Here is a 21,164-nt window from a genome sequence, read left to right as displayed (position 1 = left end):
GTTGACCATAGAATTATGCTGAAGGACTTTGGGATTCTTAGAGCAGTGGTTCTCAACTTTCCTAATGCCGCGACCCTTGAATACAGTTCTTCGTGTTATGGTGACCTGCAACCATATGATTATTTTCATTGCTATTTCATAATTGTAATTTTGCTACTGGTATGAATCGTAATGTAAATATCTGATATGCCGGATGTATTTTTATTCACTGGACCAAATTTACCCAATACGCCCAAATTTGAATACTGGTGGGGTTGGGGGGGGGGTGATTTTGTCATTTGGGAGTTGTAGTTGCTGGGATTTATAGTTCACCTACAATCAAAGAGCATTGTGAACTCCACCAAGGATGGAATTGAACCAAACTTAGCACACAGTTTTCCCATGAACCACAGAAAATACTGGAAGGGTTTGGTGGGCATTGATCTTGAGTTTTGGAGTTGTATTTCAGCTACATCCAGAGAGCACTGTGGACTCAAACAATGATGGATCTGGACCAAACTTGGCATGAATACTCAGTTCCCCAAACTGGTAGAGTTTGGGAAAAATAGACCTTGACATTTGGGAATTGTAGTTGCTGGAATTTATTGTTCACATACAATCAAAGAGCAGTCAGAACGTCACCAATGATAGAATTGGCCCAAACTTCCCACACAGAACCCCCATGACAACAGAAAATACTGTGTTTGCTGATGTTCTTTGGTGACCTCTCTGACACCCCCTCGCAACCCCCCCCCCCCCAAGGGGTCCTCCCAGGTTGGGATATTCTCTCAGTTTAAAAAGCTTATTTTTTAAAAAAAATTAAGGGTTTTCCCATTTTCCCGTAGGGTCCTCCAGCGCTAACCACAACAAACGTAGAAAGCAAACTATTATACATGTGACACAGGCATACTTTCTAAGTAAATACAATTAACTCGTGATATAGCTGAGGACAAATCGGGGTTGCTTCTTTAGAAATGTATAAAATGGCCTTTTAAATGGAATAATAGGTTTTAGAAATGATGAGCACTGAACTCATCCTTGTTGCACTAACTACATGCGTATTTTACATAAAATGTTCCCAGACCAGGTTGGGGATATAGACCACAAGTAAAGGCAAAGTAGTACAACACATATTTTCCTAATACAAAATGTTCTCCTTCAGCACAGAAAATGAGAGGGAAAGTGCTTCCAATCAAAACAGCAGCCAACTGGGCTCAAATGTGAGAGGGAAAATAATAAAGCAATTTGTTAACAGAATCTACTTCTAACGCTGGTTTCATGCATTCAGGGACTGAATTTTCGAACACCGCTGAACATATTTGCCTATTTCACATGGGAGACCTCTTTGTTATTTCCTCTTTGAGATATTTATTTGCAATGCAGATGTTACATTGTCTGACAATAGAACAGACTACTAAAAACATCTTCTACAATGAGATACCAGGACATTTAAATGAGTCTGAAAATGTCAGAATGAGATAATTTCATCCAATTAACTATCCCAATCTCTCCCTCAATGCGTGTTCCCAATAATATGCAAAGCAAATTCTTTTTTGGAATTCTAAACACACTGTTTCTAGAACAAAATTTGCATATATATACCTTGTATAGCATAAGAAATGTCTTTATTGCATATAATGTTTTGGGTAAGGCTGATGATGACTCATAATTGTAGACGGTGGTTAAAATATTGGCCTAAACCCTATTTTTACTTTCGACTACAGCAGACACACAGAATCAATGGTAACCTGATAAATAATTTCAGTGGTTCTCTAACAATGTTCGTTTAAACGTTGAAAACAAAAGTATACAATGCAGCCAATGCTACACACTTCTAAATCTCATTGATTTCAATTGCTGAGTTGAGTACATACTTAAAGCTTTGGCTGAAGTCAATGGCACATACAAGTGCTTAAATTTGTCACATGTTTTCTTCAATTTGTTTGTCAGATCCCATCCATTACTGACAACAAGCACCAGTTTAGCACACAAATAGCTTTCTTTGAGTTAAATAGATTGAGTTGGTTGTTATCTGGTGGCACCAGTGATCCAGAGGACCTCACCCAGTAATTTCATATAGATGTTGAAAAGTATGGGGAACAGAACTGAGCCCCAAGGAACCCCAAAGGCCAGTGGCCAGAGCTGGTATCCTCACCACCACCAACTTGGAACGAATACAGAACAATGGCCCCAAGTCCCATCCCAAAGAGGCTGCCCAGGTGGATCAGATAATATTGAGAACTACTGGGACGTCCAGCAGAACCAACAGGGGCATTCCTTTCCAGTCTAGTTGTCTTACCCACCAAGGTGACCAATGTTGACTCAATCCTATAGAATCATAGAATCAAAGAGTTGGAAGAGACCTCATGCGCCATCCAGTCCAACCCCCTGCCAAGAAGCAAGAACACTGCATTCAAATCACCCTCGACAGATGGCCTGTTTGGAAGCTTTTAAACAGTCTCTGTTTAAAAGCTTCCAAAAAAAGGAGCCTTCACCACGCTCCGGGGCAGAGAGTTCCACTGCTGAATGGCTCTCACAGTCAGGAAGTTCTTCCTCATGTTCAGATGGAATCTCCTTTCTTGTAGTTTGAAGCCATTGTTTCGTGTCTTAGTCTCCAGGGAAGCAGAAAACAAGCTCGCTCGCTCCTCCCTGTGGCTTCCTCTCACATATTTATACATGGCTATCATCTCTCAGTCTTCTCTTCTTCAGGCTAAACATGCCCAGCTCCTTAAGCCGCTCCTCATAGGGCTTGTTCTCCAGACCCTTGATCATTTTAGTCGCCCTCCTCTGGACACATTCCAGCTTGTCAATATCTCTTTAATGTGGTGCCCAGAATTGGACACAATATTCCAGGTGTGGTCTAACCAAAGCGGAATAGAGATAGAGGGGTAGCATGACTTCCCTAGATCTAGACACTATGCTCCTATTGATGCAGGCCAAAATCCCATTGGCTTTTTTTACCACCACATCACATTGTTGGCTCATGTTTAACTTGTTGTCCACGAGGACTCCAAGATCTTTTTCACACGTACTGCTCTCGAGCCAGGCATTGTCCCCCATTCTGTATCTTTGCATTTCGTTTTTTCTGCCTAAGTGGAGTATCTTGCATTTGTCCCCGTTGAACTTCATTTTGTTAGTTTTGGCCCATCTCTCTAATCTGTCAAAGTCAAGCATGAAGCCTGATTGAAACAGTCTCAGATATTAAGAGGAATGGACCAAACAGCAAGCTCTGTCTCTTGTTCCTATTTTAGTTTACTAGTGAGGTAGGAAGAAAGTTATAATTCCTTTAAGCTCTTGTGAACTGTAGTAGAAACAAGAGGCAGCCCCTTCTGCTTGCTTGCTTATTTTTTCCTTCATCACTTTTAACAACTGTAGGACTTAGAGGAAACATAGAGGTTCATGCACAGACCAGAATTATTATATACTAGCCATTCCCTGCAACGCGTTGCTGTGGCCCACTCTGTGTATGTGTGTTTTGTGTGTGTATATATGTGTATATGTAGTTTTGCACATGCATTGTAATTTTTTGCCTTTTTAAGTCCCTTCTGCTGTGTTTTTCAGTGTTTTATGAGTGATGGTCATTCGTTGACCTGATACGTGTATTGTGTCCAAATTTGGTGTCAATTCATCCAGTGGTTTTTGAGTTATGTTAATCCCACAAATGAACATTACGTTTTTATTTATATAGATGTGCTGCACAAGATGTTGGTTTATGAGCTGCCCTCTTTTTAAAATTTCTCCTCTGATCTGTCTAACAATTCAAAGGAAAGACATATTTATGTGCACTCAAGTTAGAATCCCAAAGGAGACATTAAGCAAGGCCAGATGCTGCACATGGGTTGGCAATGTGACCTATCTCTAGTGTAGCATTGTCATAAAAAGACTATAAAGGGCAATCATTACAATATTTAAAGGTTTGCCTGGCTGAATGTGTCCAACTGTTGTCAAGCCACAATACCCCCCCCCCCCCCCCGGGAAGATTTCTACTTCAGCTACGAGTCCATAATAGATATGATTTTTCTCCTTTTAAAAGCTTTTCTGGACTTTCGTGGGTTTTAGGCATTATGAATCCAAGAAGGGACCAGTGGCAGCTCCCCCCCCCCAAAAGAAAAAGATTCTGTCATTTCTAACCCTTCCGTTTGTTGTATCTATTTTTCTTGATTTTCTGTGTAACTTCTTGTATCTTTTAACTGCGTGATGTATCTACGAGGGGTATTTTTTAAGTAAGGTCCGTTTTGTTGTAGACACTAGTAGTTCGCACGCATACCGCAACGAGCACGTGCGTCGTGTACTGGCATGCCTCGGGAACAACTGTGCTCAGTTTCCGCTCTGTAGCTAACCTGTACGGTCCTGTTCTGTGCTTTAAAAATGTTTAAGACTATCAACTCACCCGCCGCATGTGAGGTTCACTCAGTGATACGGTTTTTGTCAGCAAGGAACCTGCCTGCTGCAGAAATTCATCAACAGATTTGTGAAGTGTATGGTGATACTGTTATGAGTGAAAGCAAAGTGCGTAAGTGGGTACGACAATTCAGAGATGGCTGTGACAACGTCCATGATGAGGACCGCTCCAGTCGCCCTTCTTTGATTACAGACTATTTTGTTATCGGAGCAGGCGGCAAGTTTTTATGAAGAGGGTATTTTAAAATTGGTTCAGAGGTATGATAAGTGTTTCAACAGACTTGGCAACTATGTCGAAAAATAGAGGGAAGTATGTACTTTCTGAAAATAAATTTACTTTTTTGAAATAAAGTTTCGTTGTGTACTTATGTTCCAACGGACCTTACTTTAAAAATACCCCTCGTATTTCTTATATACAAAAAGTATAATCTACTTCATAAAATTGATCAAGATGTAGCCCAGAGACAGCCAACTTTCCATGACCCTGCTGAGATAATTCCTTGGGAACAGAAAGGCAGGACGAGTCCCTCTGGCCATTTCCCAAGCCAGGTAATCACTGAGCCCATTGTTCAGGTTTATGCAAAGATAGGAGACTTTCTGTGCCAGCTCAGATAAGCCCAAAACTGTTTGTATAGCTATGTGACCCACCTGAATCTGAGAGATTGCTGCCTGCAGAAACAAAAGCTCAGAGTATGTGCATTTGTTAAACCTCTTTATTGACAGTCAAGCCCTTGATTACCCAAGATCATCACCGTTTGTTCCAGGAGCTTTGCACCTTTGTTTTCTGGAGCTATCTTTTTTCAATATGGAACTGGACTGTTGAGCTAATCAAAATCTCATTAACATTTCACTGACATTTTCTCTCCAGATCACATCTCCTCCCAGGAGGGCATCACATCAGCTGGTTGGTCCCTCACACAGCCAATCCCCAGTCATCATTTCTCCGTCAAAGGTAATTCCAGCCTGGAGGTAGTGACAACACTGGAACTCCCAGTCAAGTAGGGCACAGATCCAGACTGGCCCCTTTTTCAGTCAACCAGAAAGGGGAGTGGGAGTGTTCTGTCACGTGCTGGGCCTGTAAAAATTGTCTTTTGAATAGGACGTGCACTTTGTGCCCAGCGGGAAGCCAGGGCGCCTCGAAAGAGAGGCCCTCAAGGATTTTCCTGTACAATAGTCTTAGAGGCTTTAAAGGTTTTAAAAAAATCCTTTATTATTGAACAAATTAAACAAATACTTCCCAGATCTTCAATGAGTCAAACAAATGCTTCTTAACCTGTCTACAATGGACAGTCACCTTGCTTGGAGAACTATTTCTTTCTTTAACAAGGAAAACCTTTTTTTAACCTCTCCCAGGCTGTCGCTATCTAAGCTTTGCTGATGTGAGTTCTAACTACCGGATCCAAACTGCTTCTTGGGCGCTGAGTAGACCTACCAGTCAAAGCTTGTAGATTCTCCAGCTGGAGTTCTTTGGGTCTGTAAAGCTGTTTCCCCCCGGATGCTGCAAGGCTGAGAGGCTGTAAGCTCCCAGCCAAAGCTTTGGGACTTTCCCCCTGGAAATTCCCCAGAAATTCTTAAGAAATGAAGCTTTTCTGCAGGTGAAGCCGGTCCACGTCCTAAGACTGAACTAAAAATGGCTCCCTCTCCTCCTCAGATCCCTGGGGAAAGGGGCAGAACCAAACACAACAATGATAGACAGCTGGCTAGCCCTATAACTGCAAACCAAGGGAAGTCACCTTTTTGCAAAACCCCTGAAACCTTGGAATGCATGCAAACATTAAATAGAAACAAAATGAAGTTGGAGCTCCTGGTACAGCCGTACCAGCACAGGGAGGTTTGAATAGCTGTTAAACTGTATAAGAGCTCTTGCTTTCTTTATATGTTTATGCTTGTACCTTTGAAGCATCTTCCTTGTACTTGCTTCCCTTTTGGCCAAAATGAATTAAACCTCTGTGGCTTGTCTTCAACCTGGTGAGTTGTTCTTTTGTCCTTTTGGTTTAACATATGCTCATTGGACACAGACCTTATCCACAGTCCTAGCCCTAGCCTCAGGGAAGCGTGCTGGCTCCATCCATGTTCAACATCTACACAAATGACCAGCCACTGCCAGAAGGGACAGAAAGTTTCATCTATGCTGATGATCGTGCCATTACTGCTCAAGCAGGGAGCTTTGAGATGGTAGAACAGAAGCTCTCCGAAGCTCTAGGTGCTCTTATTGCCTACTACAGGGAAAACCAGCTAATCCCTAATCCATCTAAAACACAGACATGTGCCTTTCATCTCAACAACAGAGAAGCATCCCGAGCTCTGAAGATCACCTGGGAAGGAATCCCACTGGAGCATTGCAGCGCACCCAAATACCTGGGAGTCACTCTGGACCGTGCCCTGACCTACAAGAAGCACTGCCTGAAGCAAAAAGTGGGTGCCAGAAACAATATCATACAAAAGCTGACTGGCACAACCTGGGGATCACAACCAGATACAGTGAAGACATCTGCCCTTGCGCTGTGCTTCTCTGCTGCTGAGTATGCATGCCCAGTGTGGAACACATCTCACCACACTAAAACAGTGGATGTGGCTCTGAATGAGACATGCCGCATTATCACGGGGTGTCTGCGCCCTACACCACTGGAGAAATTACACTGCCTAGCCGGTATTGCACCACCTGACATCCGCCGGGAAGTAGCAGCCAATAGTGAAAGGACCAAGGCAGAGACATCTCCAGCTCATCCCCTGTTTGGGTATCAGCCAGCACATCAATGACTTAAATCTAGAAATAGTTTTCTAAGATCTACAGAGACACTCGCTGGAACACCTCAGCAAGCGAGAGTCCAAAGTGGCAGGCTCAAACCCAGAACCTAAACCAATGGCTGATACCAAATGAGAGACTCCCTCCTGGGCATACAGAGGACTGGGCGACCTGGAAGGCACTGAACAGACTGCGCTCTGGCACCACGAGATGCAGAGCCAACCTTCAGAAATGGGGCTACAAAGTGGAATCCTCGACATGCGAGTGTGGAGAGGAGCAAACCACTGACCACCTGCTGCAATGCAACCTGAGCCCTGCCACATGCACAATGGAGGACCTTCTCGCAGCAACACCAGAAGCACTCCAAGTGGCCAGATACCGGTCAAAGGACATTTAACCAACTACCAAACTCACAAGTTTTGTATTTTGTCTGTTTGTTGGCTTTGTTCTGTTAGAAATGTAATATAATGGACTGGTTGCTCTGACACGACAAATAAAAATAAATAAAATAGCTAAATTTCACTACACAACCAGTCCATTATATTACATTTCTAACAGAACAAAGCAAACAAACAGACAAAATACAAAACCATCACAATTCTCTAAAGATTTTCTTTGCCTTATTGTTCACATACCTCCAAACATCCTAGACATCAATCACCAGCTTCAAGGCATACTTGATCACACTATTCCTTGCAAACAATGTAGGTTGTGATGAGGAGGTCAGACAACTGTTGAAAATAATCAAGTATGGTAGTCTATTCAGAAAGACCTCCATTCCTGGATAGTCACAAATATATGTATCAGCCTCAAAAGCCAGAACATATATGGTTTTGGAAGACTGTCAAGGCCACATTTTGTGTGCCATATCCCTTAATGCCCCATATTGAAGGATCACAAAAATGAGACCCAATAAAAAACAGAACTATTTCAGCAGACCCTCTTGGGCAGAACTTGAAAAGTTTTATAGATTAGGACTCCTGGGATACCCTAGTCCAGTGGTTCTCAACTTGTGGGTCTTCAACTCCCAGAAATCCTAACAGCTGCAAGGACGTTGCCCAGGGGACGCCCGGATGATTTTGATGTTTTTATCATCCTTGTGGGAGGCTTCTCTCATGTCCCTGCATGAGGAGCTGGAGCTGATAGAGGGAGCTCATCTGCCTCTTCCCGGATTCGAACCTGCAACCTGTCTGTCTTCAGTCCTGCCGGCACAGGGCTGTAACCCACTGCGCCACCAACAGCTGGTAAACTGGCTGGGATTTCTGGGAATTGTAGAAGGTTGAGAACCACTGCCTTAGTCAGTTTGGAAGATCTAGGACGTTGTACCCCCCCCCCCCCAAAAAAAACTTTCTAAGTTCTGAGCCTTCTCTGTAAGTGATCATGAGCCTTTTCCTCAATAGCTAATTGTTGGGGAGATTTTCAGATGGAAATACATTCAATCATGCAAGTCTTTTATGACACTGTTATTTTTAAAGTCAGATACTCCCTTTATCAATGTGCCCTGATTTCCTCCTTCACTGAATCAATAATAGCAATTAAGGTAAGAAACATTTAATTTCACTAATTTGGTGACATCATTATGGAGAAAAAGACCTCTCATTCAAAGTCTTCTTGATTGGAATCCACAATATATAGAAAGTTATTTTATTTTTACTTGTGTATTTATGTGCTTCTCCCATTATGCCGTGTATTACTCAACATATCTATTAAATATTAGCTGTACCCGCCACGCGTTGCTGTGGCCAACCTTCCCTCTCTCTTTCTCTCCTCCTTTCTTTCTCTCCTTCCTTCCTTCTCTTTTTTCTTTCCTTCTCTCCTTTTCTTCCTCTTCCCTTCATTCCCCCCTTTTCTTTCCCTTCCTCTTTATCCCTGTTCTTCCTTCTCTACCTCTTCTTAGACTGCAACTCCCAGCAGTCCTCCTGATCAATCTACCTATCTACTTATCTCTATCTAATCTATCTATCTATCTGGAGGATTGTTGGGAGTTGCAGTCCAGGAATAGGAAATTGGAAATCTGCAGGGATTGGGATGCTCTCAAAGACATCAAAGGAGAAGAAAGCTTGCATCTTGGAAGCAGTGCATTTGAATCATCCTCCTCTCCTAAAGGGCCTGGTTTAGGGGATGATGGGAGCTGTAGTCCAGAAGAGCGTGGATGTGCTATTGTGTGTGTTGTTTGCCAGGGAGAGTCATTTTGCGCATGCATTGTAATGCAATTTTGGGAGGGTTTTTTTGTTTGTTTGTTTTTGTTTTTGTTTTTGCTTTTTAAGTCCCTTCTGCCATGTTTTTCAGTGTTTTTATGAGTGATGGTCACTCGTTGGCCTGATACGTTTATTGTGTCCAAATTTGGTGTCAATTCATCCTGTGGTTTTTGAGTTATGTTAATCCCACAAACTAACATTACTTTTTTATTTATCATCATCACTTCATCATCATCACTTTATTTCTTAATTAGTCGCTCTCATCAAGGTGCTCCGAGCAACTTACAATTTAAAACAGTTTATACACAATATAAAAGATTCAATATAAAAATATTCAATATAAAAACATTCAACATTTATATAGATGTATACATGCAATTCAAGAAAGAGAGAGGGATATAAAGTACAGGAGAAAAGAACTTCAAAATAATTACAGTATTACAACTTGCCATGTCCTTGAAAATTTATATTGCACCCCATAGGCTTAGCATTTTCACAATGTAACTTAGATTATGGTCACAATCATGCCTTTTGTTCCATTTTTCATGAGAAACACATTTTTCACATTTCCCTTTAATAGATTTACTATGAGACATAAATTTGGAAAATGGGAGAGCACAGCCTGAAAGACTGTGTAATTTATGCACTATGTTGATTCCTTCCTTTTTTCTGCTTCTTCCTTCCCCATCTTAAAGAAGACTCTTAGTAAGTACCCTTGTCTACCATTCTAAATTTGTCTAAATGGCCCAAGCCATAATAAATAGAAAATTTAGGGCTAAGTTAATACATGGCATTTAAAAAAGCATTCACATAAGAATCCTAATTCAAATTTTGGTGCACCAAAGCATAATTGTATTTTAGGAAGAAAGGTATTTCTGTTTTTAAGAGGCATGAAGTAGAACAAGCATGATAAACATACAAATCGAATTTGAAGACAGCAACAGAAATCCTGCTTCAACTTGGCAGAGAGTAAAGCCCTACCAGCTGTAGTTATGCTCCCTCCTATTTCTTCCATGTAGCATTGCCTGGTCAGTACTATACCAGGCCTGGAGATGTCAGGGCCAAAACATGAGTTCTGGAGTGGCCTTTTGTGATATCTTTGGGGTACACTTGTGATGTTACTTGGATTATGTTGAAATGGGAAACCCATGACAATGTTAGGATGTTGTGTGGTTTTCAAGGCTGTATGGCTGTGTCCGAGCAGCACTTTCTCCTGATGTTTCACCTACATCTGTGGCTGGCATTTTCAGAGGATCAATTGTAAGTCAGAGGATGTTTGTAAGTTCGGGACTGCCTATATTTCACCGACTTACCCGTATATACTCAAGCAGAAGCTGGCCCAAATGTAAGCCGAGGTACCTCATTTTACCTCAAAAAACTGTTTACTTCCTCGTTGGGTATATTATTATTATTATTATTACTATTATTACTATTATTATTATTCTAATTTATCTGTCCAGAAGGAGACTCTAAGTGGCTTAACATAAAAGCATGGGCCATCCAGTCCAACCCCCTGTTAAGAAGCAGGAAAATTGCATTCAAAGCACCCCCGAAAGATAGCCATCCAGCCTCTGTTTAAAAGCCTCCAAAGAAGGAGCCTTCACCACACTCCGGGGCAGAGACTTCCACTGCTGAACGGCTCTCACAGTCAGAATGGTTGATAGTGAAACAGAAAGGCTTACTGGTTCTTTTTTGTTTGCCAGTGAAAGACAACACTGGATTGTTTTTGTAGGGATGGGGATAGGTGGCCCACAGATCATATATGATCTTGCACCTTACTTTAATAGCCCTAAAACCATCCTTCTTAAAATCTACCTACTACATTTTACCTACTACAAAGGAAAACTGATGTTTGGGCCTATGGGGATTCAGCTCATAGAGAACAGCATGAATTGGCCTCTGTTCCTCACACAGTTGTCCATCCCAATTTGAGAGCTGTGCTTTACATATAGGTAATTCTCTGTGTGTGTGCATGCCTTCAAGTCTCTTGTCAACTTGCAACCCCATGAATTTTGCAGTGTTTTCGTAATCACGGAATAGTCAGAGGTGGTTCTGCCAGTTCCTTCCTGTGAATTATAGCCTATAGCACTTGGCATTCTTTGGAGGTCTCACATGTAATTACTAACCCAGGCTGACCCTGCTTAGCCTCCAAGGTCAGGCAGGTTCTGGTACTTTTAGGGTATTTAAGCCATATGTTCCATATATTATTTCTTAATTATTGCATTTTATGTACAAATTAGCATGAGGTGTGTGCGCACATATATTTACTTCATTCTTTCAGTCCATGCCTTGCATTTATGCACACATATTGTATCTACTTCATCGCTTTTTAAGAAAAGCCATACCAATATTTCTTGGCTGAAATGTGTAGAGGCTAATTTGAGAAATGCAACCCTTTAGCTACATCTTGAGACTCGGACACTCCTTCACATTTAATGAAAAGACCTGTGACTTCTCTAGGGCACAGTGGACACCGTGTGTCACGTAAAGGTTGGAATTAAAACTAATTGGGACTAATTTGCATTGTTATTTTCCTGCAGGTTGAATCACGGACACAATCTGAATCTGATGTTTTAAAATAATAGCTCAGATTGTATGTGGTCCAAGAGAAACAAAGACAGAAATAACATAATGTCTGGACTCAAACTCTGACCATTGATGGATTAATATAAGCCCCTACTCTCCCTTTTATGGCCCTTTATCTTTCTACTCCATCACAGTGCAAATCCCAAACAAGTTACCAAGAGCAAAAGGGAATGGGGTAGATAAAAACCTTTTATAATGCCATATTTTAGATGCTTTTCATTATGATAGTTTTTTAACTTCGAAACCTACCATAACTATAGAAAATGTGAATTCAAAACAGTTCTTATGAAATGTAACTATACTACAATACCTAATATCCCAAGTCAAACAATGTTCCTGCACTCACCATTGCATTCGTATCCACTCAATGTACCATAAATATGGCTGATATAGCAGGATGAATTCTAAATTCTATATTCTGATCTTCTAAAAGAATTTTTGTGATGGACATTTGAAATATCCACCCAAATTCTATTTAGGCATCTTGTACTAGGTATGCATTCAGAAGACCTACAAACTATTCTAAACCCATCTAAATATGAGAAGCTCGGCCTCTTATTGAACATTGAGAAAACCAAGGTGCTCTTCCAGCAGGTACCAGCCAATCCCTCTGCAATGCCAGAAATACAGATTAATGGTGTATCATTAGAAAATGTTGATCATTTCTGCTACCTTGGCAGCCACCTCTCCACAAAAGTCAACATTGACAATGAAATGCAACACTGCCTGAGCTCTGCAAGTGCAGCATTTTTTCCAAATAAAGCAGAGAGTTGTAGGTTTTTTCAGGCTATATGGCCATGTTCTAGAGGCATTTTCTCCTGACATTTCACCTGCATCTATGGCAGGCATCCTCAGAGGTAGTGAGGTCTGTTGGAACTAGGAAAATGGTTTTATATATCTGTGGAATGACCAGGGTAGGACAAAGGACTCTTGTCTGTTGGAGCTAGGTGTGAATGTTTCAACTGACCACCTTGATTAGCATTTTATGGTCTCGTAGTGCCTGGGGGAATCTTTTGTTGAGAGGTGATTAGATGTGCCTGATTGTTTACTTTCTTGGGACATCCATAGGGATACCAAGGGGCTTATTTATAAAGCCATTGCCCTCCCAACCCTGCTATACACCTGCGAGACGTGGACTGCCTACAGATGTCACACTCAACTCCTGGAATGATTCCATCAGTGTTGCCTCCTAAAAATCCAGAAAATCTCTTGGGAAAACTGGCGGACAAATGTCAGCGTGCTGAAAGAAGCAAAGACCACCAACACTGAAGTGATGCTCCTACATCATCAACTCCCCTGGACTGGCCATGTTGTCCAAATTACCCAATCGCCATCTCCCAAAGCAGTTACGATACTCCCAACCCAAGAATGGGAAACCTAATGTTGGTGGACAGGAAAAGAGATTTAAAGATGGGCTTAAAGACAACTTTAAAAACTGTGGCGTAGACACCAAGAACTGGGAAGCCCTTGAGCACTCTAACTGGAGGTCAGCTGTGACCAGCAGTGCTGCCGAATTCGAGGAGGCACAAATGGATGGCAAAAGGGGGGAAAGTGCCAAGAGGAAGGCACATCAAGCCAACCCTGACCACGATCACCTTCCACCTAGAAACTGATGTCCTTACTGTGGGAGAACATGTGGATCAAGAATAGGGCTCCACAGTCACCTACAGACCCACCGCCAAGACACTACACTTGGAGGAGCATCATCCTCGGGCTATGAGGGATTGCCTAAGTAAGTACTAGGTAGCAACAATTTTGCCACATAGTGCATTCCAAAGTGAAATGTAAAAGGAAGAGGGGCCGACCAAGGGCAAGATGGATGGATGGCATCCTTGAAGTGACTGGACTGACCTTGAAGGAGCTGGGTGTGGTGACGGCCGACAGGGAGCTCTGGCATGGGCTGGTCCATGAAGTCATGAAGAGTCGGAGACGACTGAACGAATGAACAACAACAGTGCATTCCAATGTGGTCCACCCAAACTCTATATATCAATTAGCAACCTCTGGGATTGACAGAGGTTCATTTCCCTGTCAACCGAAATGTAGTTGCCTAATATTCCCATCCTGTCGCATGAGTAATCTCTGGCACAACAAGTAGAAAAGAAATCACATGGTTGCATGTGGAGAGTTTGGAAAGCCACTAAAGTAGGTACTAAGGATAATGAATACACAGCACTTGCCAGTGCACAAGTGTAGGTTATGTATTTGCAATTGCTCAATAGGTTTCAAGTTATTTATGACGGAAACAGTTTCGAACTTCCATGGATGGGAAAATGTATAAGTCGAGAGGTTTTATAACATGCAGCAGTAAATTTGTCATCGAGCAAATAATGTAAAAGTAAAACAATACACAACTTAAAATTGGAACAGGGGAACATATTTTAAACTTTGAATTGTGAGTGCACTCCTGGCATGACTCTGGGAAGACGAAGCCCCATAGATGAAATATTTCACTTTGAGACAACAAAGAAAAAATGCAAATCATCATAAATTTTGCCTGGCAACCTGTTCAGCAATTATGGTGCTGTAAGCTTGACAACATTGCATTTAATATTTACACCATATCAATGACAAATGATCCCATGTGCCACTCCCCAATACCTTTTAAGAGGCACAATTCTACAACATACTCATTTCCAAACTCAGAAATTGATGGTTGTGCAGCTTAAAAGACAGTGTTTATGGGGTGGGATGAGGATGGGGGAAGTAGCATCGGGAGCAATCCCATAACTACATTACCTGTTACCTTTTAAGAAAGAAAGGTAGATTTTTAGGTTAAGAGCAATGACTCTGTTTGGCCTTATTGAATTGCTCAACCTTGTAATATTGCTTTGAGACCCAGCTGTTTCTTATCAGGACGGGAAGAGAAATGAACCTGCCTTCTCCTCCCTTGTTCCTAGTAGCACAGGGCACCGAGCAGCAAGTACAATCAAATAAGGTAACTGTATTGTTCAGAGTTTATTTAACCCATAGGGAATAATGATTAATATCTGTGCAGTGGCTTTCATGTAAGGAGTTTAATATTTTGGTGGTTTTTTGTTGTTGTTGCTAAATGAAGCCCTCTATTTTAAGCCCAAAGATATTCAATGAAGCAGTGGTTTGTTGCAAAAAATATACAGGCAGGCCTCAAGTTACAAACATCCAACTTAGAAATGACTCATAGTTAAGAACAAGGCTGAGACAACATGAAGTGAGAGTAATCAGCCCATTGGAAAAGGAAATCCACTCCTGAAAGAGTTATTATCATGGGGGAATGGGGTCTCCACTGAAGCTTTATCTCCAATCTTTGTTTCCATAAGTTTTTCAAAAATCCGGTGGTCACAGGGACTAAAAGTGAAGTGAAATCACCTGAACAGCTTTTGGCTGATGAGATAGGATTGTTGTTGTTTGCTGTTTGTTGTTTGTTGTTTGCTTTCAAGTCATTTCAGACTTAGGTTGACCCTGGGCGAGGGCCGGGTAAATGACCTTGGAGGGCCGTATCCGGCCTCCGGGCCTTAGTTTGAGGACCCCTGGTCTACACCATAGACCAGGGATCCTCAAACTTTTTAAACAGAGGGCCAGATCACAGTCCCTCAAACTGTTGGAGGGCCAGATTATAATTTGAAAAAAGCATGAATGAATTCTTATGCACACTGCACATATCTTATTTGTAGTGCAAAAAAACTGAACAATAATGCAATAATTGAAATGAATATAAATGCATTGGTATTTCAATGGGAAGTGTGGGCCTGCTTTTGACTGATGAGATAGGATTGTTGTTGTTGTTGTTGTTGTATACTTTCAGGTCGTTTTAGACTTAGGTTGACCCTGAGCAAGGGCTGGGTAAATTATTTTGGGGGGCCGTATTCAACCCCCGGGCCTTAGTTTGAGGACCCCTGCCATAGACAATGACTTGTTCAATAATAGTATAGCTTGCTATGAGTGAAAAATGCCATTTCCGAATGCTTTTCTATATTGATACAGATAACCCCCTGTAAACAGAACAGTCTTTATGGAAGAAGGTGATATTTCAACTCTTTGCCTGAGGAAATATGCTGTTTTACTCTTTACACTGAGGTTTTAAATGTATGATTAGCAACCCGCAGTCTTCCGCAACCAAGCACATTCACGCACCTCAGTGTTTTCCCCTCCCCATTCCCCTGCAGGTATCGGATCAGTAGATTGCAGAGGAAGATTTCAGGCAAAGTGGGGGGAGCAGTCTTTTATGGTCGGGGAGCCCATCCAGCCATGACTCCTCTTCTCATTGAGGAAGCTTTGATAAGGTCCTCAAAGAAACCCACTTAATTTCCTGGAACACAATGTAAAATCCTCTGCCTCTGAATCTGAGTGATTCTTATTCTACAAAAGTCGTTTCCTGACTTGAACTTGCCAGAGGAAGGAAAAAAAATATGTGCAGTAATTTAATACAAGGTACAAAAGATACTCATCCTGAGATGAGAAACTGAAAAGGTGGGCTGAGGGGAGGGGAAGCGGAGATATGAAAACCACGTTCTGAAAGAACGCAACCTCGAAACTGAAAGCCCTGCAGCACACGGAAGGAATGGATTCACTTTTGATTCTACAACAACATTTTACATACAAACCCAGGAGCAAAAAGACTAGGAGGGAACTTTGTTTTTGTTTCTTTTTTTCCCCATGGCTCTTTCTAAATTGGCACTAGGGGGTCACTTACTCCAGTGTGATGCTCATTATGAGCCTCCAAAGGTTTGTACATGCAAAGACAGCCTTTAAAAAAAAGCAATGGGTTCCCAGCAAATATTAGGGCCAACAGGTTAAGCATTAATAAGGGAACAGAAATGAAATGTAGTTCCTCGGAGCTCTCAGAGCAAAGAGCAAGGAGAAGAATCCGTTGAAACTGATTATTTCCCATTGTACCTTAAATTGTACCTTAGGTATGTTGAGCACAGAAACCTGTCAGAGGAGCTGCTGCAGAAATGTAGCATTAATTGGAGCACAGAAGCCTCTTTCTGGAGCTGCTACTGAAATGTAGCATTAATAGCTGAGAGGTTGTTATAATCATGGCAGAAAGCTTGTCATATTCCAGCTGTTAAAAAGGAAATTTCCAAACTGGGTTTCCAAAGTTTTGATAACAAGGACAATCTTTCTATTGGCATATCGCTTGGGGCCAAATCTGTAAAGAGTTAGTCCCCAACTCCCAGAACATCCTGTCCCACATGGCTAACAGTTGACTTGTTGAAAATAGCAACCTTCTCAAGCCGCCAGTAGTTGTTTGTTATGTATGTAATTCAGATTGCTTACTGTATTGTATATGTGTGTGTTGGTATGCAATTTCCCCTTAACTCTTTGTTGTGGGAGGAGCTGCAGACCATGTGATCAGGTCTGGGCTTGTACAGTGAAATGGCAGGGAGAAGGTTTCAGGAAAAGGAGACAAAGAGAGATCCTGAGATCTGAAAAGCACAGCTTTTATTTATCCAGCTGGGGCCCTGGAGTGGACTTGCATCCCAAAAGCAAACCAGAGCAATGAAATAGGGGTGGACTGTGGCTTTTATAGATTCCAGGTTCAAGCAAACAAAGAACATGCTACTATATACATTTACATCATTCACTGTGTCATCTTAGCATCAAATTCTACCTTCTAACATGCAAAAAGGCATGTCTGTGTTTCTAAAGAGCAAGCATAGCTTCATCAATCAAGGGGCCCACTTGGACCTGTCAAGAAGCTCCTTCCTTAGAGAGCCTAGATGTACCAGCCTGTAGCTCCTCGGACTTATCTCTCTCTCCTGGAATGTTCCCCTCCCTCTTGCTGTGCCTGGGACGTAGCTTGCTTGTCTTGTCAGCTTGGGTTTCTTATACAGAGAGAGAGCCTGATTTTTCTATACATTTAAAGTACACACAATTTATGCATAAATCAATAAATATCTATTTTTCCAATATCTTCTCATCAACAGCACTTAGACTCCATTTTTAGAAACAGTTTTGCTTTTCGACGCCAGCAGAAACAGCCTAGACACTCCATTGGACTTTCAGACTAGACAGAGACTCTATTAGACTCTCAAAACAGAGAGATGCTTTGGACTTTGGACTATTGATTCTAAGAATAATGCCCTGTGTTACCTAGACAGAGAAACTACTATCTGTAACTGGATTCATATGCAAAGTACCTGTACGCTGAATACATGAAGTTTGTGAGTAAAACATCTATGTTACTTTTAAAGAAGTCTGCTTATGTTTGTCTATTGATAGCATGATTTAAAGGCAAATATATTTTAAGACAGAGTAGATGTTTTTGGGCAACTAAAATAACACTCCTGAAACTCTGCTATACATATATATATGTTTTGTGCATTGGCATATCTTTGTCCCTAACAGTTCAAAGAGATATTTAGGATATTAGTTTAACAGCTGAAAAACCTAATTGCCTTACACGCAGGCATGTAGCCAGGGGGGGGGGTCTTGGGGGGCTTCAGCCCCCCCCCCCCGAAATTCTCATGGTGGTCTGCAAGAAGGCCTTACTGGTACATTATTTAAACTGTTATGTTTATTCATATCATGATCTGATGACCATGCTCAATATATCCCATATGCATGGGGGTATTGGGGTAACGATACAAAAGGTTTGCTAGGGTGGACCCTCTTTCATTCAGACTCAGTCCCCCCCCCCGAACCAAACTCAGCCCCCCCCCCCCAAAAAAATCCTGGCTACGGGTCTGCTTACACGAATGCCATTTTCCCAAAGATTATGACCCTAACAGGTTATGCTTTTTACCAAGAGGTTATGGCATCGATTTTCAAAAAGGTTATGACTTCTAATAAGGTCATGCCTTTCCAAAGAACCTCATCACACTAGAGAATGAATCCACTTTAATATGGTTGCTGTTTCCTGCAGAATTCTGGGGTTTGTAGTTTAGGGAAGTGCCCTTAACAGCCTCACAGAACTACAAACCCCAGAATTCTGCAAGAGGCAGAAACCGGATTTAAAGTGGATTCATTCTCTAGTGTGGTGAAGTAGAAAGATCATAAAATCTCCAAAATGGAGATTATGGAGATTTCCATTTTCCATTTTCCAAAATGACTCTACAGGTGTTGCCCTAAAGAGTGATATTTGAGGGTAGGGATGCACAACCTGGACACATTACATTTTGGATTATAACTCCCAGAATCCTTCTGGCACCCATGTTAGCTGAGGGATTCTCAAAAGTATAATCCTCGGAGTAACCTTCTCAAAGTGTTGTTGGATGTAGTTCTTGCTATCCACAACTATCATTTTGTAGTTGAACAGTATCATCCACCATTGATTGAAGAATCAAATCAGGTCTATTGATAATATGCCAAGTGTCACAAAATACATGCCAATAGTTTTTCGAGTAACTCTAACAGGTGTACTGGTTGGAGGAGGATACACTTCAAGAAGGAAGGCAAAGAAACCCCCCACTCAATAATTCCCGTCAAGAAACCCTTCCGTTTTTCTTCATAGTGATATTTTCCATGTAAGTTCTTTTATCTTGGGCTTGTTCTCTTCTTCAGCCTTCTTCTGGTGGTGGGTCTATCAGTAATATATTATCTTTTCTCCATTTATATCAAAAGTTTTACGTTATTATCCTTAAGCCAGATCTTGTGATAGGCTTGTCTTGGGAGGGAGGTTTTCATAAATCAGAAATTACTTGAAAGTGCATAACAATACCAAACCTCAAGCCAAAATTCTAACGTTCCTAACTAAGGGTACACTTGTACTGTAGAATTAATGCAGTTTGACACCATTTTAACCGCCGTGGCTTTGGAAGCATGGGAGTTGAAGTTTTACAAGTTGGTTATCCCTTTCTGCTTCATCAAAACACAACCTCACATTGAGCTGGGGCAGTTAAAGTGGTGTCAAATTGCAGTACATGTACAGTATGGATGCAGCCTTAGATTCCCCAGACCCTTTTAAAGTGATCTTGAAAAGCCAATCACCAACCCTCATTTACATGACAACTCATTTTTTTCCAAATCCAATTGTCACGGGGACAGAAAGTGCGGTGAAATCTGAACAGGAGCACAGGCATAAACATTACAGGGGGTCTTAACCCTACCCTATGCTATCCAAAACTAAAAAAATACTAATGCTGGCCAGAGTTACATTACAAAATCTAATTGCCCCAGGATCTCTATTTGCCCCAGGAGTCACCTTCTTGTATCATTAACCAAGATTACATGCATAGCAGAAGGGAGGCCCAGCAGACAAATGCTGGTGGAGGTTAGTGAGCATATAGAGTTCTAGCTAATACCCCATTTGTTTCAGTCACAGTGAGGTTCAAGCATTCATGCACAGTCCTCCAAAACTGGGAAACTCCACTGGGTTTGAGGATATGATGTGCAGGCTAATTCTATTTCAGAAAACAAAAGCTTTCAAACGTTTAGCAGCTTAATTCAGAAATCGAAGTTGATCACAGCACATGGCTGTTATTAAGACTGACAGCTTTTGCAATCTTACAGTACACGTTTCAGCGCAAGCAATTCAACCATTTACATAGGCTGTGTTCCTATTTGTGAACAAGCAAAAACCTTCAACTTTCCCTGGAGTTATCCCAGAATGCTCTCACCAGAACGGCCTTGGCAGCTTCCATCTGTCAGTTTTCCTCTCTACACATCTGCCCATAGATCTAGCAACATTCAATAAATATTTCTAGTTTAGTGAGGGAATGTGGCACAGCCCATCATCCCCTATATAATGCAAGGGCAAAACTTGGTAGGACATATTGTGCTGACAGAGGGCTACTTTACTCCCCAGGAGCCAGCAATGTGATGCGGTGGCAAAAAAAGCCAATGGGATTTTGGCCTGCATCAATAGGAGTCTAGTGTCTAGATCCAGGGAAGTCGTGCGACCCCTCTATTCTGCCTTGGTTAGACCACACCTGGAATATTGTGTCCAATTCTGGGCACCACAATTGAATGGAGATGTTGACAAGCTGGAAAGTGTCCAGAGGAAGGTGACTAAAATGATCAATGCTCTGGGGAACAAGCCCTATAAGGAGCAGCTTGAGGAGCTAGGCATGTTTAGCCTGAAGAAGAGAACACTGAAAGGAGACATGATAGCCATGTATAAGTATGTATGGGGAAGTCATAGGGAGGACCAGGACATGGAACAATGGCTTGAAACTGCAAGAAAGGAGATTCCATCTGAACATTAGGAAGAACTTCCTGACTGTGAGAGCCGTTCAGCAGTGGAACTCCCTGCCCTGTAGTATGGTGGAGGCTCCTTCTTTGGAGGCTTTTAAACAGAGGCTGGATGGCCATCTGTTGAGGGTGCTTTGAAT

The sequence above is a fragment of the Anolis sagrei genome, chromosome 2 (assembly GCF_037176765.1).
Source record: "Anolis sagrei isolate rAnoSag1 chromosome 2, rAnoSag1.mat, whole genome shotgun sequence".
Classification (NCBI taxonomy): domain Eukaryota; kingdom Metazoa; phylum Chordata; class Lepidosauria; order Squamata; family Dactyloidae; genus Anolis; species Anolis sagrei.
Note: the sequence above shows the minus strand (reverse complement) of the source record.